Source organism: Globicephala melas, chromosome 4 (genome assembly GCF_963455315.2).
Source record: "Globicephala melas chromosome 4, mGloMel1.2, whole genome shotgun sequence".
Lineage (NCBI taxonomy): Eukaryota > Metazoa > Chordata > Mammalia > Artiodactyla > Delphinidae > Globicephala > Globicephala melas.
The window spans coordinates 145466219-145490039 of record NC_083317.1 but is presented as its reverse complement, the minus strand read 5'-3'; the positions used below and the strand labels follow the sequence as shown (position 1 = coordinate 145490039).

General features: G+C 42.5%; 1 protein-coding gene across 10 annotated transcripts in view; it reads right to left on the bottom strand.

The window, feature by feature from the left end:
• Window positions 1–23821, bottom strand: part of LRRC3B (leucine rich repeat containing 3B) — a 94381-nt gene that overhangs the window by 50474 nt on the left and 20086 nt on the right. For 4 of the 10 annotated variants that reach the window (XM_060298674.1, XM_060298673.1, XM_060298672.1 and 1 more), the window contains one exon: window positions 18833–19144. The exons of 5 other annotated variants lie outside the window; for them this stretch is intronic. The gene's annotated coding sequence lies outside the window, so the exon portion shown is untranslated. The remainder of the gene's footprint in view (window positions 1–18832; window positions 19145–23821) is intronic. One more of the 10 variants, XM_060298676.1, reaches the window with a different exon arrangement.

The following is a 23821-nucleotide window of genomic DNA, read 5'->3' as shown; positions in this document are numbered from 1 at the left end:
GAACAGTGGGTGTATCAACACCCCTCTGCCTCACTGCTGGTAGGGCCCTGACTGTTTCCAGAACCCCCTGCAGAATTGAGCCACAGTTACCCTCTGTGGGACTCTCTCAATAGCACAACCTCACCTGGCCTCCTTCCTTTCAACTCCTTGTCTCACTTTCCCACTCCCCCACCAGCTTTTCCTGGACCACTTTCTAATCAATCAATTTCACAGGAATCTTCAGCTCAGAGTCAGCTTCTAGGGAACCAAACCAAACATACCTCTTTCCATGAAAACTTCAACTTCATGGGTTACAGCCTGGTGTCCTGGCAATTTTTTCTACACTAGCTACTAACTAGAGTCTGAGGATAACAAGGTTAGAACTCTCTCTGACCTCACAGCACTTAGGGCTAGTGGAGTCATGGTGCAGAGCATACACGTGAATGGATCTTGTCAATAGAACAACATTGAAATTCTCAACAGTGCTGGGAAAACATTTCCCCCAAAATTCCTGGAAGAGGTAGTAGGCCAAGCTAACTGCTGAAGTGTGGTTGAGGATCAGTGAGTTAGGATACGGAAAGTGAACAAAGTATTCTTGCCACAGTCATGGACCAAAACATGGAAGTGAGGAACAGAGAAAACCATGCATCACTTGGCATTCCTCTGGTGTTAAATTCAAATTGAAGAGAGGCAGGTGATGAAGTTGAAAAACATAGAGACACAGAAAGACTGCTATGCCCTGCTAACTAGTGGGGCCTTTATTCTGTGCATGGTGGGTTTTCAGCATAAGGATTCTCCTGGCTGAATTAAGAGGGCAACCTGTCAGCAAGGAGACCAAGTCAAAGACTACAGTGATAGTCTAGGAAAGATATGACAAGCGCCTGAACTTGAGGAGAATGTGGAACCCAGGAAAGATTTAGGAGGTGAAACTGGCAGGACTTCAACTGAATAGATGTAGTAGTAAATGACAGGGAGGAGTGAGACAAGGACAAACCCAGGTTTCTGGCTTGAGTGTTGCAATTAACTTAGAGTCATAACCTTTTCTATTTTGCCAAACCTCCTCAGTGCTGAAAGACATAAGGCAGCTCTCATTAGTGCTGGTACAGAATTGCTTAATCAACAAAAACACCAGGCACAATTAATACACAAGATTTTTCAGTTAAACACAATTTAGGGATGATCACTTTAAATGGAAAGTTTATGAAATTTTTCAGTATTTAATTAATGAACTTTTTCAGTATTTAATTAATGAAATTCTAAGTCTTGATAAAAGTAGACGTAAAGACATGCTTAAGTTTACTAGAAGAAGAAACGGTACAATGAAGAGTAATGGGTGGGGAGCAAAAACATAAACGGAGTGATCTGTCAACAAGCAAACTGCAAAATGAGTCCCACAGATTCCTATTTGGACGGAAGCAAAACACAACCCTAACCTTAACCCTAACCCTAACCTAAACCCTATCCCTAACTGTGGTTCATAAAGACTAACCATTAAATGTGCCCCTTTGTCAGAGACAGAACCCCATCAAGTCAAATGCTGCTGCCAATAGGGGGAAGCCTGGGGAAATGGCTTGGAAGAGGTTGTTTACTGATGTCACTGTGCCTGGATGGGTCACAGCATAACCCAGTTTACCCTGTCCTCTTGCACCTGATGCCCTGGGAGGAAAAGGGACAGAATGGCAGAGCCAGAGCAAGAGTCCAGTTCCCCTTCTGCCCAACTGTTCTGTCTCTTGATTCCTAGAAAGGCCACTGGAGTAACAAAGATGCACACACTCACATCTTCCTTTCTGCTCTATTTGACTTCAACTACTTGGTATTCAAAATGAGGGAAATATCAACAGGAAAGGCCAGTTTCAGGCTTTCCTAAAAATAATGGAGATGCCAATTGGCCTCATCACCCACCATCAATCTGAGAAAAGGCTTCCAGTAAAGGATTGAGTAAAAGCACGAGGCAGTGGTAGGAATCAATGATATCACTACCACCAGAGTAGGTAGATTCTCTCCAAGAAACTTATAGTTACAGACTCAAATTCCAATTTGAATAAAGCAAAGGGTGCTATTAACACACACACACACACACACACACACACACACACACACACACACACACCTGTCTATCTTAAGATAGAGACGGAAACCAATCAGTGTGGACAATGTCAAAGCTATAAGTCCCCTACATACAAATGAGTTCCATTCTGAGAGCATGTTCATAAGTCCAATTTGTTCATAAGTCCAACAAAGTTAGCCTAGGTACCCAACTAACACAGTCGGCTATAGAGTCCTGTACTGTAATCGCTTTATAATAGTTTTCACACAAATAATACAGAAACAAACAAACAAACACAAAAAATAAAGAAGACATATTTAATCCTACAGTACAGTACCTTGAAAGGTACAGTAGTGCAGCACAACAGCTGGCATACAAGGGCTGGCACTGAGTGAACAGACAAGAAGAATTACTGACTGGAGAAGCAAGAAGAACTACAGTTCTGCAGCCTGTGAAATAGAAACCACATTCACAGAAAGACAGACAAACTGAATAGGCAGAGGACTATATATCAGATGAAGGAACAAGATAAAACCCCAGAAAAACAACTAAATGAAGAAGAGATAGGCAACCTTCCAGAAAAAGAATTCAGAATAATGATAGTGAAGATTATCCAGGACCTCAGAAAAAGAATGGAGGCAAAGATTGAGGAGATGCAAGAAATGTTTAACAAAGACCTAGAAGAATTAAAGAACAAACAAACAGAGTTGAACAATACAATAACTGAAATGAAAACTACACTAGAAGGAATCAATAGCAGAAAAACTGAGGCAGAAGAACGGATAAGTGACCTGGACGACAGAATGGTGGAATTCACTGCCACAGAACAGAATAAAGAAAAAAGAATGAAAAGAAATGAAGACAGCCTAAGAGACCTCTGGGACAACCTTAAATGCAACAACATTCACATTATAGGGGTCCCAGAAGGAGAAGAGAAAGAAAGGACCCGAGACAATATTTGAAGAGATTATAGTCAAAAACTTCCCTAACATGGGAAAGGAAATAGCCACCCAAGTCCAGGAAGCACAGAGAGTCCCAGGTAGGATAAACCCAGGGAGAAACACACCATGACACATAGTAATCAAATTGGCAAAAATTAAAGACAAAGAAAAAGTATTGAAAGCAGCAAGGGAAAAATGACAAATAACATACAAGGGAACACCCATAAGGTTAACAGCTAATTTCTCAGCAGAAACTCTACAAGCCAAAAGGGAGTGGCATGATATATTTTAAGTGATGAGGGGGAAGAACTTACAACCAAGATTACTCTACCCAGCAAGGATCTCATCAGATTCGATGGAGAAATCAAAAGCTTTACAGACAAGCAAAAGCTAAGAGAATTCAGCGCCACCAAACCAGCTCTAAAACAAGTGCTAAAGGAACTTCTCTAAATGGGAAACACAAGAGAAGAAAAGGACCTACAAAAACAAACTTATAACAATTAAGAAAATGGTAATAGGAACATACATATCGATAATTACCTTAAACGTGAATGGATTAAATGCTCCAACCAAAGGACACAGGCTCGCTGAATGGATACAAAAACAAGACCCATATATATGCTGTCTACAAGAGACCCAAGTCAGACCTAGGGACACACACTGACTGAAAGTGAGGGGATGGAAAAAGATATTCCATGCAAATGGAAATCCAAAGTAATCGGGAGTAGCAACTCTCGTATCAGATAAAATAGACTTTAAAATAAAGAATGTAACAAGAGACAAGGAAGGACACTACATAACAATCAAGGGATCAATCCAGGAAGAAAATATGACAATTATAAATATATATGCACCCAACACAGGAGCACCTCAATACATAAGGCAACTGCTAACAGCTCTAAAAGAGGAAATCGACAGTAACACAATAATAGTGGGGGACTTTAACACCTCACTTACACCAATGGACAGATCATCCAGACAGAAAATTAATAAGGAAACACAAGCTTTAAATGGCACAATAGACCAGATAGACTTAATTGATATTTATAGGACATTCCATTCGAAAACAGCAGTTACACTTTCTTCTCAAGTGCACATGGAACATTCTCCAGGATAGATCACATCTTGGGTCACAAATCAAGCCTCGGTAAATTTAAGGAAACTGAAATCATATCAAGCATCTTTTCCGACCACAATGCTATGAGATTAGAAATCAATCACAGAGGAAAAAAACGTAAAAAACACAAACCCACAGAGGCTAAACAATATGTTACTAAATAACCAACAGATCACTGAACAAATCAAAGAGGAAATCAGAAAATTCCCAGAGACAAATTACAATGAAAACACAACGATCCAAAACCTATGGGATGCAGCAAAAGCAGTTATAAAAGGGAAGTTTATAGCAATACAAGCCAACCTCAAGAAACCAGAAAAATCTCAAATAAACAATCTAACCTTACACCTAAAGGAACTAGAGAAAGAAGAACAAACAAAACCCAAAGTTAGTAGAAGGAAAGAAAGCATAAAGATCAGAGCAGAAATAAATGAAATAGAAACAAAGAAAACAATAGCAAAGATCAATAAAACTAAAAGCTGGTTCTTTGAGAAGATAAACAAAATTGATAAACCATTAGCCAGACTGATCAAGAAAAAGAGAGAGAGGGCTCAAATCAATAAAATTAGAAATGAAAAAGGAGAGGTTACAACAGACACCGCAGAAATACAAAGCATCCTAAGAGACTACTTCAAGCAACTCTATGCCAATAAAGTGGACAACCTGGAAGAAATGCACAAATTCTTAGAAAGGTATAACCTTCCAAGACTGAACCAGGAAGAAATAGAAAATATGAGCAGACCAATCACAAGGAATGAAATTGAAACTGTGATTAAAAATCTTCCAACAAACAAAAGCCCAAGACTAGATGGCTTCACAGGTGAATTCTATCAAACTTTTAGAGAAGAGCTAACACCCATCCTTCTCAAACTCTTCCAAAAAATTGCAGAGGGAGGAACACTCCCAAACTCATTCTATGAGGCCACCATCCCTCTGATATCAAAAACAGATAGAGATACTACAAAAAAAGAAAATTACAGACCAATATCACTGATGAATATAGATGCAAAGCTCCTCAACAAAATACTACCAAACAGAATCTAACAACATGAAACTAACACAACATTGTTAATCAACTATACTCCAACATAAAATTAAAATTTTTTAATTTTAAAATAAAATAAAATAAAAAAATAATTTACTTCCATGGATTTCTGACAGAAAGGAAATTCATCTCTAATTATAATTTTCATAATTTAATAATTAGGAGGCACTTCCATCACCTGCATCCAGGAGCCAGAGACATAGAAATCCTGGCCCCAGCAACACAAGCAAATCCCCGTCATCCTTCCTTCTCACAGTTCCATATTTTCATAAGTCCCCTGAATTCTTGGGCTGAGGGGGATGTAATAATACAATGATGAGGGAAACCCTATATTAATTCCTAATAAGATTCAGAGGGAGAAAAATGTGTGCATCTGGAACATTAAAACTATAAGAAAAGTGAGGGTTTTTGAAGAATGGTAACTGTGCTGGGATGAGACAAGGTAACAAAATAACCATGATCCACGTCCAAGTGCAAAGTTCTAGGGTGAAACTGATTTCATCAGAAAACACCTTTCCAAATGAAGTAAATGCAAGAGGCGTTGGAAAATCATTTCAATCCAGATGGGCTAACACTTCGGAGAAGTACCTCCAGGGAATAATATCACAAAATACGAGTGAATGAAGTCAGCTGAGAGGCCATCAACTGGTTTTTAGCCTTTACAGAATAGTCTATTTTCAGAAAACCTAAGAAAACAAATCCAAAAATATTTTTTGTTGCTGTTGCTTTTCTTTTAAGGGTCCCGGCAAAACTAGTTCTTCCAAGGAAGCAGCAGAAATATAAACATAGAGACTAAAGAAACATAAGTTGGCTATTTACACAATACTATTCAAAATATAGCAATAGTAATCCAATGCATCCATCTAATCTTTGAATCTGTCTGTTCAGTTGTATATAATTTATAACATTTCACATGCATTGTCTTATTTCAACTTCTCAACAGTCCTGAGAGGTTCCCAGGGCATCATGAGGACAGAGAGACTAGAGAGCTTATTCAAGGGCAAGTACAAATGGCAGAGTCTGAACTTGAACTCACATGTCCTCACGGTGTGTGAGTCCAGGAAAAGCATGATAAGAGCCAGCCTACCCAGATTCAAAACCTGAACACTGGTGATTTGGAGAATGTACTTCACCTTTCTGTGACTCAATTTCTTTATCTATAGAGTCAATAACAGTACCTACTTCATAAGGTTGTTGTCAGAATGAAATGAGTTGATATTTGCAAAGTGCTCGGCACGCAGGAAGCACCATACATGTGGCTGTTATTAATAAAGTACAGGTATCTGGTTCCACCTCCTCTTTTAAACATACAAATATATTTGTAAAGTCATGTTCCCAACATTTATTTTTGGATATCCCAAAACTCCCAATGTCTGTGCAAAATCATTAGCAAGTTAGCATCTGAACCCAACCCAGATCCTTAATTTCCTGTGATCCTGATACATCCCTGCTTTTATAGTTAAGGATCCCTTCTGCCGGGTAATTAGTGGTAGTGACGCCCATACCATCACTCAGATGGAATGGGATGTTACCTTCCTGTTCACTGTCAGTGTAAATGCAATCTCAGAATTGGAGCTGCCTAACTTATGCAGATTCACAATGACCCAGAGGAGGAACTCTGTAAAATACTGTAGATTGAAAAGACAAAAAAGATCCCACTTTCCTCCTGATTGCAATTTCTTATCTGTTTCTACAAGTGCAGCCTGGATATTACTCCTTATTACAGAAACTACATCATCTGAAAATATGTATGAAGAGTGAGGCCTTGGTATGTATGGGCCCTTCCTCAACAACTCTTCCGCCTCCTCAAAGTGTGGTAGCTGGACCGAAGCAACCCTGGGGAGCTTGTTGGAAATGCCAACCCCCTGGTCCCACTTCAGGTCGAATGCGTCAGGATCTTCACGGTAAGAAAATCCCAGGTGATTCCTGTGCACATGAAAGTTTAAGAAGCACAGAGTTCCCTCTCTGCAAGTGCTTTATTTGCCATTTCTCTCTTCTTGGAGGGGCCATTTACAGAACGACATGCTGCTAGTTGTTCCGTGGGGGGATAAAGTCAAGATTAGCCTAAGTTGGATCGTCAGTGCTACACTTCGGCAACCATTCTAGAACTAAAGGCAGCCAGTCCCTTCCTGATTTTCTCTACCGTCTCTTGTTACTTGTTAAAGCTTGAAAAAAGCAGATGCAGGCTCACCTGCAACAACCCAGAAAAATGGAAGAGTGAATCATCCCACGCCACAATTAGCAGAGCAAGCTCTGCCTGTCGGTTCGTAGCTGACTGAGCCCAGAAGTGAATGAGAAGGCAGGCCAGATCATCTCTCTGCACGACTCGGCTCAGAAGGCAACCTGGAAGGAAATCAGCGCCTTGGCTGGAATTCAGAAGTTTCAAGAGACTCCAACAAGAGAAATAAAAGAGGGAAAGGAAGATAACTGAATGAATCACTCTAATTCTGGAACCACTCAATGCAGAAAGAAAGTATGAGTCTGTGTAAGTGACTGTTATCATATTCAGAGAAGTGACTTAGCAAATAAGAAAGTTGGAATGTGATCAGTCAGGATAAACCCTCCCTTCAAAGACAGAATGGCAGCGGGGAGAGCTTCACATTACTGCCAGTGTCACTAACTATTACTGTGCTGGCCCCTTGGTCACTTTGTCTTTGGCCAGATAGTCTATTTGAAACTTCAGGGGCTTCCCTGGTGGCACAGTGGTTAAGAATCCACCTGCCAATGCAGGGGACACGGGTTCGAGCCCTGGTCCAGGAAGATCCCACATGCCGCGGAGCAACTAATCCCGTGCGCCACAACTACTGAGCCTGCGCTCTACAGCCCACGAGCCACAACTTCTGAGCCCACATGCCACAACTACTGAAGCCCACGCACCTAGAGCCCATGCTCCACAACAAGAGAAGCCACCACAGTGAGAAGACTGTGCACCGCAACGAAGAGTAGCCTCCGCTCGCTGCAACTATAGTCCGCACACAGCAATGAAGACCCAACGCAGCCAAAAATAAATAAATAAATGAATAAATAAATAAATAAATAAATAAATAAGAAACTTGAATGTATCAGTCCCAAACTCCCAATTTATCCCGCTACCCACCACCTTTCCCCTTTGGTAACCATAAGTTTGTTTTCTAAGTCTGTGAGTCTGTTTCTGTTTTATAAATAAGTTCATTTGTATCATTTTTTAATTTTTTAAATTTAGATTCCCACTACTATATTCAAAATAGATAACCAGCAAGGATCTACTGTACAGCACAGGGAACTCTACTCAATATTCTGTAATCACCTAAATGGGAAAAGAATTTGAAAAAGAATAGATACATGTATATGTAAAACTGAATCTCTTTGCTGTACACCTGAAACTAACACAACATTGTTAATCAACTGTACTCCAATATACAAAAACAAAAAAACAAAAAAGACACACTATTTACATTTGACTTGTTTATAAAAAGAAAGAAACTTGGGTGTAATTCAGTGAGTATCAATTGGGCAGGGACTATACACACCTGGCATGATGGGAATTTCAAACATGGAGGTGATTCAGGCAGTTCCCTCAGAAGTTTATGGTCACTCATGGTGTGTGCTGAGACATCTATTTCGATTTTTTGAAAAAAATATTATTTTGTGCATAAATGTCCTACTTCATTCAGTCAGGTGGAGAGGATAAAGCAGGGAGTTTGGGTTCAGAAAGCCCTCTCCAAGTAAAATTGTCCCCAGTGATATCAAAAACAAAAATTTGACATGTAATGAGTTTCAAACACTTTTGCACAGGCTGCTGATTTGTATATGCTCTGGATCCCTATAAAGAAGGTAAGGTAAGTGCTTTTCCTTCTAACTTTACAGAAAAGGCTTCCCAGCTCAGAGACCTCAAATGAGTGAGTCATGCTTGCACGGCCACGGAGTAGTGGAAAAAGGAATATCAACTTGGATTCCATGTCCCAGTCTAGAACTTTGTCTGCTCTCCCATGCTAAGTCTTAAGTTGCTTATAAAGCATGCCCATATATTTTATTTAATGCTAATTTCGATCTTAAATTATCCTATGGAGTAGAAAGCAGCAGGGGACGGTGATTCTGATTTTCAGATGAAAAACTTATCGAGTGGCTCTACAATGGGCCATCAGGACTGAAACCTCAATCTTTGGATTCCTGACTGGGGAGCTTTCTTCTTCTTCCCTGGTATGAACACTCTCTAAAATCTATTTCCTCTTCTTCTTGCATACCTGGCTTGATTACATTTCACAGTCTTCTTTGCAATTAGCGGTAGCCATGCAACTGAATTCTAGCCAATGAAATGGGAGTGCAAGGCATGTATGCCTCTTCCAAGGCTTGGTCCGTCAAAGTCTCCCAGGTACACACCTCTAAGCCTGCTCTGCTCCTGGCTGAGTGCAATGGAGACAACAGTGACAAACTTGGAAGCTATGTATTGATGATAACAGTGCCACAGTCCCTCTCGGTCCCTGCATGTGTGGAGCAAAGTCCCCTTCCCACCTCACCACCAGCCTCAAATTGCCCTCAAACTGGACAACCACGTGATTAAGAAATAAACTTTCACTGTGTTGAGTCATGACACGTTTTGGTGGATCAGTTATGGATTTTCTTGGCTGGGATACACAAGCTGTAGTGAATGCCAGCTCAGTGGGGCAGCAGCTCCGTGCCTTCTGCTCTACTTAAGAGACTATCAAATCCATCCCTGCTGTGACGCTTCAGGGCATTCGGGGATCCAAGCAAAGCAGGCAGAGCCATTTGGAGGAGGTGTAGAGAAGCAGAAGAGACCAGGCTGTGTGAACACACCTCGGTTTGAAGTCCTGCTCTATCATTTATTAGCTACGCAAATCCTGGCTGCTCCCATAGCCTCTCTGAGTCTTGGTTTCCTCATCTGTAACATAGCAATACTAAACAGCAATAATGTTATGGTGAATTTTAAGCTATGTCATGACTTAAGTGACATGCTCGGCACAGACCCTGGTACATAAAGGATATTTGGTCACCAGGAGGCATTATTCATCTTCAACTTGTGCACTGCTGAGCTCTTCTGTCACCACAACACCAGTAGAATTGTAGCTGAGGGTAATGTGGGTGGCTAATGGTGGAGAAGTAGAGACTGCAGCTCTTCATTTGTTATTCTAAAGAGGACACAGCTACCAAAGACAGGACAATTAAAAAGGTAAAGGTAAGTGCTGTTGATGCCACTGGGACAGATGAGTTAGTGAAATGAGCAGAAGCGTTTTTGTCTCCAGTACTACCGGCTTCCACTAATAATTCTAGGTCACCGTGCAAAGTAAGATCTACGATCAGCAAAATGGCTTATTCACGTCACCGTAGGGGGCTGTGGATTGGGTTTTACTAATAGTCTACGTAATCAAAGCAGCATGTAACCCAAATACAGACATGATTACACCTCTCAGAGTCCTTAAGAGAACGCCAGAGGGTTAGAGAGAATTACATCTCCGTATCTCTTGGCCCCTGACTTTAAAGATAGGGTCATAATATTTGTTCTGTGACTGCAGGCTTATTTCTTTCATTACTTTCTTTGGCTAGTCATTTCAAAACTTTACTTTGGAAAATTCCCATTTACCCTAGTGCTTCGTGACCAGCTCTCACGCACATATGGACACAACAATTTTCCCATTGTTTCAAACCTAATCCAACCATCACCAAAGTAAAATGTGCCCATAAAAAACAAGAGCCATGCAGTACACGGTTTTCAAATTCCATGACATTTCAAATTCTTACGTTACTCAATATTGCATTTTAAAAATGACACTCTCTAAATCCAAGTATGTCGAGTTAAATTACATGTTACCAGCTCAGTTCATTCACAGTGAGAACAAGTACATTCTTCCTGGGATTATCAAACCATTGCGAGCTGCCTTTTCTGCAGGCAGAATAAAAGGGGATGATTAGATCTGAAAGCACTTTCAGAGATTTGCTGTTGTGATTTTTACCATGTTTCTCAGCCAACCCCTTGTAGGTACCTCAGCATTCAAGCTGACACACGGCAGGCTCTGCATTCTCCGGGGCAACACTGACGAAATGCCCATCACCCCGGGCAGAGTCAACAAGGGTCATTGGCCAAAGCCCGGCTGTGTCTGTCCCTGAGCTGTCTCACTCCCAGCCCCGCCCCTCCATCCTCACTGCCACCACCCCACTCAGGGCTACTCCATCTTTAACACCGCTTGCAAATCTCCTCTTGCAAAGAGTTAAAGGTGTTAAAGACAGAATCATTGGCAGGTGATGGTATCCAACATGAAACAACTTTATTTTTATGGTACTGGTCCCTAAGGTTAAACTTCTACGTATGAATAGTGATACCAGTTTTCCACTAAGATGGTATCAGCCTCGCATCCAACCCCCTTTCCAGCATATTCTGAGGCTCCCCGACATTCTCCCCTGCTCTTCCTTTACGCTTCCATGCTCTGGCCAACAGGAACTTCACACCGGCCCACTACCTGCTTTCTTATTCCTGTTTTTGCCCAGGTTGTACCTTCCACCTAGCATCCCCTCCTTACTCCCTGCCAAAGAAGTCTTTGCTATTTCTCTTTGAAATACTCCTTGAGCTACCTGCATTTCTCATGAGCATTATTATACCTTACTTTTTTTATAGCCATGTATCAGAACCACCTGGGAGATATTTTAAACTACTGACGCCTTAGCGCCAGCCTTAGAAATCCTGGTTTCTAGAGTAGAGCTCAGGCCTTGGAGGACTGTAGAACCTCTGCAGGAGACTCCAGTCTGCAGCAAAGTCTGAGAACCATTGCCATAGACACTTGTGATCTTCTCCAGGCCCCCTGCAACCGGATGCTCAGTCTCATATTTGCTCACCTTGTAATGGATGGAATGGCCGAGAAAGGCTTGAGCATTCATTCCAGTGTCCTGAACCCATCTGGGCCTGGGCTTGCTAAGTCCTCCCTGGTCTGGCTCCAGGACACCCAAATCTCTGATGGCTTTTCAATCATGACTCTATTACATTATTGCACACATTATTAAAAACAGCCCACCAGGAACAGGAAGGCAGCACAATTCAGCCAAGCATTGGACTGCTTCCACATCTAGGAAAAGTATCATGCAGGCTATTTTAGGTTGTTAATTTAGGTTGGAAAAACCAATAGCCATCTGGGGCCACCAAGTATGGACCCTAAAATGTTTTCTCTCCGATTTCCACATGATATAATTCACCTCTATAAACTAAATGCTATCGATTAGAGAAAGCATTGTTTTCAATACGGCGTCTCTCAGTGTGGCTGTGCCTGACTCCCTCAGTGCATACAGGTGGGGACAGTCCGTTCTCCGGAAGCGACAGTTCAGAATGAGTTTAAATGGGGGCCATTATAAGTCATGGTAAAGTCTAACACCGGGCCGCGAGTTGTAACCAGAGAAATGATTTAAGAGCCTAAAATACCCAACATGATCGAGAGCTCTCACAATCTCTGCCAGACTTCGGGTTATCTTACTGCTGTTTAAAAGACACTGTCAGCTTTTTTTCTGTGAGTTCTTCTGACAGTTTACAGGTTTCGCTTTATACTCCATCTCTCTCAGCCTCCCAGGTTCTGAAATCAGTGAGAAATGGCATGTCTGTTTCTCCTAAAACATTATTAATGACAGACCAAGGTCTGCAACATCTGAACTCACATGTATATCCAAGTACACATCTTGGAGAATATTTTAAATCATTCTTTGCCATTTTCATTACTCTGCCTGTAGAAAAATGCCAGACATTCTGGATTTCACGGAGAAGCTGTCCAGATAGAGACTGTGGCTAGTACAAGTCAGCCGAGCTAAATGTCAGGGAGATGCAAGTCATTTTCCTTTCATTAATTCCCACTAATATCTTCTCCTCCCCTCATTCTTCTCTGTCCCCACCTACGTTCCATGTTTTGTATTCAGTCTTTTAGGCCCTTTTGTTCTCTCTTCCTTAGAATCTTCTCTGACACCTCCTTCATTCTTTAATCTCACAAGCTCAGCCTCTGGTTTGGGGGAGACCTCTCCTCAAGTGTGAATCTACCAGGGATGCTCTCACCCCTTCAGTTCATCCTTGGCCCCGGTGATGCCTTGCTTGTACTGGTAGCCGTGGAAACAATCCCATCTGGAAACAGATCCTAGCACATTAAAGATAGAAGCATATGCCATAATAAAAGCGGGAGTGCATATGTACAACGACTGGAAAGGAAAAGGTCCAGAAGAAATGGAAAATCTTTTGTAGTGCTGTGTGCAGATGCTTTGCTTACTTTCCCTAGTGTTGCTATCACTTTGTTAGTAGAATTTTCAACTTTGGAATTAAAAAAAGCATGCACTTTTGAAAAAAGTGACTTATCTCTCAAACATTTATAGAGTGTTAAAAAAAAAAAAGCAGGGCTCTAGGGTGAGGAATTCAAAGAGTGAGACAGAAAATAACGAGAACTTCTGCAGAGGCAGACTTCACTTAGTACGTGGATGCTCGAAAACGGCCCGTCTTCCTTGCGCACAATGACTCTCTGGAATCAAGGCTTCGTTACACATCCTTCCCCAGAGGACCGTCTTCTGTATTCTTGCAGGATTGGAGCTGACACCGCTCTCCCACCTCTCTGAAGCCTTGCACTACGCTCCCCGGCTCTGCTGTGCTCTTCCTTTTGCTTCTCTCTTCCGCCCCACTTCCCAGCTGTGCGGTGATGCGCTGACACCTAACACTTCGCGGTAGCATATGCTGGCGGGAGCCGGTGCCAGAGCAGCAGAGGCTGTGAGAGATGGAGAGGATCCTGCAAAGGGCCGGGCTCTGCCTCGCGGGCCCCAGCTGCTCTTCCTTCCTGGTCTCTGGTCCTGGGGACGTGGGGACGGGGCAGGCCCAGATGACCACACTGGTGGCGTCATTTTCTCATCTATACAATGGCTTTTTGAGAATTCATTGAGATAAGACATTTTAAAGGGCCTAATTATAGTACATTGTCAATATATGGTCATTTTTATTATACCACTACGTTCCGAGTTAGGTTTACAGGTTAAACGGATGTGGAGGGAAGCTGAGGCAATTTTCCACCTACCACAAGAAAACCACGTTCTTTAAGATCGGCAAAAGGTACTTCTGGAACCCGTCTGAAGGTCTGTCCATTCTCCCCACTTCAGATGGGCTCCGGAGAGAAGAAAATAAACGAAAGGCCTCTGTGGGATTTATTCTGACACTTCTCTCATTCGTTCATTTATTCATTCACTCAGCAAATATGGATTGAGCATCGATCACACGCCAGACCATCTGACAGGCGCCTGGGATACTGCATCGATAAAACAAATTTCCTGACCCTATGGAACCTGAGACTAGCAGAGGCGACAATACTAACAAGTGAACACACACACACACACACACACTCATGTATAATATATCAGGAGGTGATAAGTGCTATGGAGAAAAACTCACGGGGATAAGAATGCTAGAGATCGGGCAGGAGAGGGTAGAGGAGTGAGCACATCTTGCAGATGCTGGATAGAAAAAGCCTCTCTGACATTTGTGTAGAGCCTTCTCTGGAGACCTCTTTGGAAACCGTTCTCAGTAAAAGGAGCACAACTGATACACAGAAATTCTTATAGTACTCTCAGGGTAATTCGTTTTTAACATACCCCTCCTCTATCTGAAAAAGTGATTTTCAGTGATAGTCATGAAATGCGCCCTCACCAAACGAAATCACATACGTGAAGTATCCAAATGATAAACACAAATAAAAACCTCAGAGAATGACAGAATTGTGGCCTCAGAGAATGACAGAATGCATGTAACTCAAGGTTTATTCATTTTTATAATCATTGTGTTCTTGTGGCTTATTCCAAAGCTACTATTTAAATGCAAGAATATCAAAGGTTCTGGAGACCTGAGCTGTGCCTGAGCAGGAGAAAGGTCCCAGAACGGGTGTGTCCTGGGACACACGGGATGATTGGGAGAGCGGTCTGCGTAGCCGGGACTTCTCCCCTGGAATTAACTTCCGCGTAGACTACAGCTTTTATTAAATAATAATAACGATGTGCTAATTTGGAGCTTACGTATATTATTAAAATTTAATAGTAACCACAACAACACATATTTTGGGGAAGAAAGAGTATTTTATCACTGACATTATTTAGATACGCTAGTGTTTGGTGATGATAAGAAACAAAACAACTGAGTCCATTTCACATTAGTTTTAAATTCTCTATGTGCCTGCTATTATTACCTGCCCCCAGGATGTGCCACTCCCACTGCCCCCCTAGAGATGCCACCGATGGGCTGAGATGCGTGACCCCTCTCTCATTTCCAGATCTAGCAGGATCCCTTCTTCCAAATACGTTTCACACTTTCCTTGATGGACCTTTCAGAACCTGGAATACAGCAGCCCGCATCCTGCAAGTAAAGTGATCTGACATGGTTGTTGAAGCTCAACAGAAAAGCTCATTGGACTCCTTCAAAATGGAAGCCACCCAGCCTTCCTGTTTATTAGAAAGAGCATTACCTCACTTTTGAGAGCAAATAACAGATATTACTGAATACTTACAATGTGTAAGTTGGTGAGATAGGCAGTGAATGGGGGTACACAAAGTTATGAGACGTGGTCTGGGACCCTAAGACATATATAGTCTTGGACACAGCTTATGAAAGGCGAAAAACATAGAGCAAATAAATTCAAGAGATGGAAGTTTATTTAAAAGGAGGGATTACTTTAATCAGGGGTGGGGAAGGAAAACTTCTGCATTAGTGTTTGACTCAGGTCTCAAAAGGATGCAATGGCTTTGGATAAGTAAAGAGGAAGAGGAGAGAGAAGATGCAGAGTGTGTTACAGTCAAATGACAGTTTGGATGACGGTCCAACGTGAGATGCACCATGAAATATATCAGGAGGGTAAAATAGGGCCACGGGGGCCTCGAATGCCGGGTTTAGGAATCTGACGTTATAGACGACTGAGAGTCATTAAATGCTTTAAGCAAAGAGGTAACCCACTCAAAATGGTATTTTTAAAAAAAAAACGAACCTGGTGAAAATATAAAGTAAGAACTGAGCTGAGGAAGGGGGTAAAGAAGGAGCAAATTTGCATACATAAAGGCAAAAAGTGATAAAGGCCCAAACTGAGGAAATCCTCCTTCAAATAGAATGGAAATCTATGACATTAGACAAGGGATCAAACACCACAGATTCAAACTCAGAGTCTGAATTTATTTTTAATTTGGAGACCATGAAGATACGGGTATGGGGAAAATAGTCCCACAACTGGCATCTAGGAAAGTTCCTTTCGATTCGTTGATGCAGTATTCTGAATCAAAGATGAAATGTTCTGACCTAAAGGCTCCCGAAGAAGCAATACAGAGAAGTCTGAGGAACAAAGAATTTTCTTTGAGCGTTAGAGCTCAAATGTTAGTTTCTCCACAAAAGCCAGTAAAAAGCTTTCCATCCTCCAAAACAAGCAAACAAGCAAAAGGATCACTTACATAGTGTTCAGGAACATTCTGTCTGGTGGTTGGCCTCACCCAAGACAACCTGGCCTAGAGTCAGATGATGTGAAACCCTTAGTCCCTTAGGAATTTAGGATCTACCTTCTGTTTCTAATTCTTTCCTTGAAAACATACGTAACTTCAATTGAAAAAAGAGGTGTGTTTTAATCCTCTGAATGAGCCGTATTTCAGAGCTGTTTTAATTTGTGATGCCTTCTGTGCTAATTAATTCAACTCTCCTCTTTAAAACTCCATATAAGAATCCTTAAGTTCTCCAGAAGAGAAAAGTGCCCCATTCTTATTTATGAGTTGACTTAAGGGAGGAATGTAAATTTAAGAGTTTATAAAGTTTATAAACTATATTTATCTTTATTACAGATAATTTGCTGATTTTAAGGCATAGTCCATGTTAGAAATTCGGTGTTGCCGTGGCCATGACCTTCAACGCCTCTGGATTCTCTTAGCTTCTCATTAACACTAGCAGTCTACCTGTCTAATGGTATAATGTTTGTAAGACAAAATCTATAAACTGTAATAGTCTTAGCCTCTACTTAGGAGGAGATGAAAGCGTGGTTCTTGTCAAGCAAATTTAAAGGTTCAAGTATTTATTTCTAGATACTGATAAAAAATTTAGTCACTTCTCCTACGCTCAGTTATTTATTACAGATAAGTTAGGCTCGAGATGTTGTTAAAATGAAGTTCAATTCTAAGAACAGATATTGTCCATTCTTCAAGTTTACTCATTGTATAGGGAAAATCGATGAAAGTGTTCAAAGGGTACAAACTTCCAGTTATAAGATGAAAACATTCTGGGGATGTAACGTGCAGCTGTGACTATAGTTAACAATACTGTATTGTATACTTAAAAGTTGCTAAGACAGTAGATCTTAAAAGTTCTCAAACAAATTTTTATAAATATATGAAGTGATGACTGTGTTAAAGAAACTTGCTGTGGTAATCATTTCACAATGTGTACATATATTGAATCATTATAATGTACACCTTAAACTTACACAATGTTATATGTCAGTTATATCTCAATAAAGCTAGGGAAATTTTTGCTTAAAAAAGAAATTTCGTGTTGCATTGTTCATTCTAATTAAAAATTAAAAAGAATATAATTAAAATTTTTTGCATCAAGCCTCAACATCCTTGTGCTATATACTTTTTTTTTTTCAGTAGATATGGACATTTATGTGAGGAGTTTGACAAAGAAACTGCATGTCCCAGGAGGTGGACAGGATCTGGTCCTCTGGGGAGGGGAAAGGAACAGAGTGGATGTGCAATTTCCTTTTCTGACCCAGTTAACCAAAATCCTTACACTTCAATAAAGAGGGAGACTATCCATCTTGAGAGCCACAGATAAAGTCATTTTTTCCCCAAATTCAAGGTCTGTTTTCATTTTCTTAAACTAGAGATTCCAATTTCCACCGAAACTTGAATCCCTTTTCATTTCCTGGAAAACCTGAGAGGGAGTGGAGAGAGGAAAAGGCACAGGACCCTTGCATACCGTGTCTACAACGAGGTGGCCAAGAGGGCTCTGGCCATCCAAAATCAGCGCTGTTCACTGCCTGACCCAGTCTCTCTCAGGATGATTGTCACACTTCCAGAAAAACACATCTTTCTAAATATGAATCATGGATTGATGTTTCGGAAACCCCCTTCTTTTCGTTCCACAATTTAAATGAAGCTCTTTCAAAGCCAAAATACTGCATCTTTTTTTTTAAAACATCTTTATTGGAGTAGAATTGCTTTACAATGGTGCGTTAGCTTCTGCTGTATAACAAAGTGAATCAGCTATACGTATACATATATCCCCATATCCCCTCCCTCTTGCGTCTCCCTCCCACCCTCCCTATCCCACCCCTCTAGGTGGTCACAAAGCACCGAGCTGATCTCCCCATGTTATGAGGCTGCTTCCCACTAGCTATCTATTTTACATTTGGTAGTGTATATATGTCCATGCCACTCTCTCACTTTGTCTCGAGGTGGATGGACCTAGAGTCTGTCCTACAGAGTGAAGTAAGTCAGAAAGAGAAAAACAAATACCGTATGCTAACACATATATATGGAATCTAAATACTACATCTTGATTGAAGCCTGAAAAGGTTATAAATGGTAAAGGTTGAAAATTTCCCACAAAGGTAGGTAGATGTGGGGAAAAAAGTCCTTACATTGCACCCAGGCAGGATGTGCTTAGAGGCTCATGATCAGTGCTGCCCTCCTGGATCACAGAACTGCTGTCTTGAAGGAACGTGAGGAACAAGGGCTGTGCTCACCTCTGAGCTGAAATCTGTGCATTTGTCTCCTCCTCCCCAAACCAGGCACAGGATGCCGTGATCTTGAAGCCAAACTTGGCACAGGGCAGCTGTGTGGAGTTTGAATGCTGGGCATCACTGCAATGCTGCAGGCTCTGCGTGCTCTCCGGCACCGAAGCTGCACCTGGGAACGGTTTGCTGATGACCAATTTCCAAGCCGAAGAATTTTTCCTCTTGCTTCAAATTCCTCCGAGTTTCATTTGAAACTCCTGCTAATGAGATGTATCAGGAGTGAAGGCATGTGTCAGAAATGCCAGGTCTTTACAGAACATGCTGCAAGAATATGAAGAGTATGCCTTAGTTTGGGGCAATGGGAAAGGGGTGCTTCCATGGCAGGGAAGACTGAACGATGTGTTATTTGCATAGAGTTTTATAACTTCTAAAGTCCTCTCAGAAACCTCGCACCATCTGACCTTCAGACCGGCTCCACGAGGCCCCTCCACCTCCAAGGAGTCCCCCGTAACTCCCATGCAACTAATATTTAGTGAGCAACTAGTATATGCCGGGGGCTGGTGCACCCACGGTAGTCAAGGCCACTGCTCCCACAGAGCTCAGGGTGGAAAGATCATCAAAACCAGCAAAGGAAGCATCAAGATAACTCAGGAGAGGGAGAGAAGCCACAAGGAAAACCCATCAGGGTAATGTGTTGGTGTGATCGAGGATGGGAGCTGCTCTGAGCGGTGACGTCTGAGTTGAGAGCTAAGCATGAGAAGCAGCCACGGGTGAGCTGGGGGACCCAGGGAGCAGCATCAAGTGCAAACTCAGCAGGTTTGGAGCAGGAACATGCTCAGCGTCTCCGACAAACAGAACGAAGGCCAGCAGACTGGCCGGGGCTGAGCGGCTGGATGGTGAAAGGTGGGTGGGAGCGTGAGCCACCAGGCATAAAGAAACAAGACGGGGGCTTCCCTGGTGGCGCAGCGGTTGAGAGTCCGCCTGCCGATGCAGGGGACGCGGGTTCGTGCCCCGGTCCGGGAAGATCCCACGTGCCGCGGAGCGGCTGGGCCCGTGAGCCAGGGCCGCTGAGCCTGCGCGTCTGGAGCCTGTGCTCCGCAACGGGAGAGGCCACGGCAGTGAGAAGCCCGCGTACCGCAAAAAAACAAAAACAAAAACAAAAAAAAAAGAAACAAGACGGGGGGGAAGGAGGAAAGCAGGTTCATGTCTACAGAGTGTTTACTCTGGGCCAGGCCTCGATCCAAGTTCACAATTGTAAGTGGAGGGGCTGGACCTCGGACGAGGCTCTCGGACTCTAGATCCTTTATGTGTTGCGCTATGGCCCCCACCCTGCCATCCGGAAGGCCAGCTCTGGTTCACCTAGGTGGAAACGGGAAATAAAGGAACACAGATATCTTGAATCCTACGTAGGATCTTTTCTACCTGCCAGACTATCTCCTGAGTGCTTTTATATGAGGGACATAATTTTGGCCTGAATTTTAAAAATTGGAATTTCTCTAATGCTTAGGAATACTGTCTTCACTTCCTGTCCTTGGCGGCCTCCGGGCTAGAGAATCAGCTGACTGATTCTATGCTCTGGGATAAATTCAAGCACTGCAGATAGAATATAATTATCAGATGAAACTGAAAAGGTGGCTGAAAAGGAAAAAATAAAACATATTTAATGCTTCCAGGAAATGAATCTCAATGGATCTTGCTTGGTGCTACAAGGAGAATGTCATAGAGTTCTTTCCTCCACCCTCCTTTACGCAAGTTTGAATAATCTCTCTGTCACCGCTTTTACATGAACTTGAATTGCTTTAGAAACCTGTCATAGTGAATTAGCAAAAGCAGATAGTAATTCAGAGGGGTGCCAGTGCATCGTTCCTGAAAACTGCTGGTTGGAAGACTTCCTGCAGCATTATTCGGAGACAATAACTCACTTTCATCACCATGTGTCAGTGTGAGCAAACGATGGGCTTTCTGTGGTTTTTAGATTTAACTTTCTTAAAAGTCCATCATAAAGATGAAAAGTGCACGGAGAACATCCGCCTTCATCAAACAAGAGAACGAGGAAACGAGCACACCCTGCAGTCACTTGGCGTGGATAAACCAGACGCACAGACCCCATGGCAGCCCGGCAGGCACTCAGGTTTCAGAAGATCCTTGACTTTGACATCAAGGGCAAACTTGAAGGCTGGCGGAATGAGGAGTCAGTAACAGAGACATGTAAAGTAAAACATTCTTCCTCGTGAGCTTGATGATGGGTCACCTCCTCGGAGAAGCCTTCACGTCATGACTATCCTGTCGCACCTGCCTCATCACTCTCTGTCCTGTTACCCTCATGATTTTCTTTTTCTTTACAAGACTTAGCAATTTTTGAAATCACCCAGTCCATCTCATTCCTTGCTTAGCTACTTCTATCCCTCCCACCCAGAGCACAATTTCCATGAGAAGCAGGATCTCAAAGGTCTTCCGTGAGCCCCGAGGAACAATGCCTGGTGCGTGGAAGTCCTTGATGAGTATCTAGTGAAGGACTTCTGAATTCACAAAATTCTTATTATACCAGAGGCTATCCTGTACGTAACAGTGTTGTTTGATCAGCGGTCATAGCAAAGCCTGTGCAAACCAGAATCCAGGCAGTCACCGTGAACCACCTTGGCTCTGCTGGTCAGAGACCGACTATGTCTAACGGTTACTTGGAGGAGGGAATCTTAGCTGTGGAGCAGCTGTATGTCTATGCACTATGAAAGCACGTGCCTTAGTGAAACCGTGCACAAGCCCCTGTTTCCCTGTCTTTTGAAGTAAAAGGCTGAATCGAGAGTTAATGATGGGAAACATGAAGATGGAGAAACAAAGAATAGCTGTTGGGCTGGGGAACTGGTAACACTTTAGACTATAAATCCACCACATAGCAGAGTCACCGAACTCCCAGTTCCCTGAAAGCTATAGATAAAGGCCTGACACGCCTTCCTAAGTTGTTTGTACAGGAAGCAGAACCCACCAGATGAAAACTGCTGACTGCAAGGACAGAGACCCCAGACTGGTTGAAACCAGAAGGTCAATGATTCTTGAAACTTCACCTTGATGCCAACCAGTCTGAGAACCGGGCACAAGCTAATCACGCACCTACAGCCCCCTCCCTTCCAATGCCTTTAAAATCCCTTCCGTGAAAGCCACTGGGGAGCTCGGGTCTTTTGAACAAGAGCTGCCTGTTCTCCTTGCTTGGTGCCTGCAATAAACGCTGTACTTTCTTCACCACAACCTGGTGTCAGCAGGTTGGATTTACTGTGTGCGGGTGAGTGGACCCAAGTTTGGTTTGCTAACAGTAGTAAGCTCGAGAAACTGTTATCCACATTCTCAACACTTACGTCTTGATCTACTTGATGAAAGTCTTAGATCATCGCTGAGATTTCTGTACTTCACAAAGTCTAATCGTTTCTGCAACTTTTTATTTTGAAAAAAATTTAAGTCTGAATCTACGAAGAGGGTACAAGAATTGCACAATGGGCACTTTGGATGAACCAACTGTTAATTTTCTGTCACACCTGCTTTCCCAAATTTCCCTAAGTGTCCCAACATGTCCTTTATAACTTCTTATTTTTTGATCCAGGGTCCAATCAAGGATCACGCATTATCTTTAGTTGTCAAACTTCTAGTTTCCTTTAGTCTAGAATGGTCCCCAAGCCATGGCTTTCTTTTTGTTTGTTTTGGAGAGGGGTGGTGTTTCTGACATTGCCATTTTTGTAGAGTACAGGGTCAGTCGTTTTACAGAATTTCCCTTCATTTTAATTTGCCTGATTCTTTCCCTTAGTTAAATCCGGGTTAAAATCTAACATTTTAAGTACTTAACATGACCCATATAAAGTAGATATAAAAAGCTCAGGTCCCCAGAAGGAATTTTTAGGCTGAAATACCAAACCCATGAAAAATAAGAACACTTCTGACACAGGTATCAGGATCAGGGATCACGTGATAAGACCGTCTCCTTTTCTGAATTTGTTAAAAGCCTCGTTAATATGATTAAGTTAATGTTACTCACATGTTAGTTACTCACATCCTACCTTCAAGAATTTTGCTACAGGGTTTCCCTGGTGGCACAGTGGTTAAGAATCCGCCTGTCAATGCAGGGGACACAGGTTCGGGCCCTGGTCCGGGAAGATCCCACATGCTGTGAAGCAACTAAGCCCATGCGCCACAACTACTGAGCCTGCACTCTAGAGCCCGTGAGCCAGAACTACTGAGCCCGCGTGCCACAACTACTGAAGCCTGGGCGCCTAGAGCCCGTGCTCTGCAACAAGAGAAGCCACCGCAATGAGAAGCCCACACACTGCAACGAAGAGCAGCCCCTGCTCGCCGCAACTAGAGAAAGCCCGCATGCAGCAACGAAGACTTCAACGCAGCCAAAAATAAATAAACTAATTTAAAAAAATAGAATTTTGTTACATCCAAGTTTTTCCTGCATTAGCATTTATGCACTCTTTTTAAAATTCAATTTACTTATTTAAACTCTTTCTTAGCCTATGAAATAATACCAATATAAATGGTTTTGCTATGCTTGCTGTATTTTTCTATACTATCAAAGTATACATAAATACCATCTGTGCACATCTAAAACCACCTCCCATTGCACACTTGGGGAATCACTGAGCAGAGTAGGGTCAAACTGCTCTGTGTGCACACGCGTGTGGACAGAATTAGCACAAAAGGCTTTCTCAAGGACTAAGGAAACAAGAGGGGGCCAGGTTGCCAGGCCAAGCCGGGGACCACATTCAAACCAATGACAAGACCTGCAGCTCCTGAGAGACACAGCTGCTGTCCCTTGACACCAAATGGATTGCTTCTCTGTTCATTTCCCAACCCCTCAGCAGGTGAGATTGAAAACGGGGCCAGGAAAACATTACTTGAGCAGATGCTGACGCTGATGGAATCGCTGTGTCCTCCAGAAGATCACTCTTTGTGGCCTGTAAAATACCTGGATTGGATCACACGATTCCTACGTTTCACACCCTCTACGTT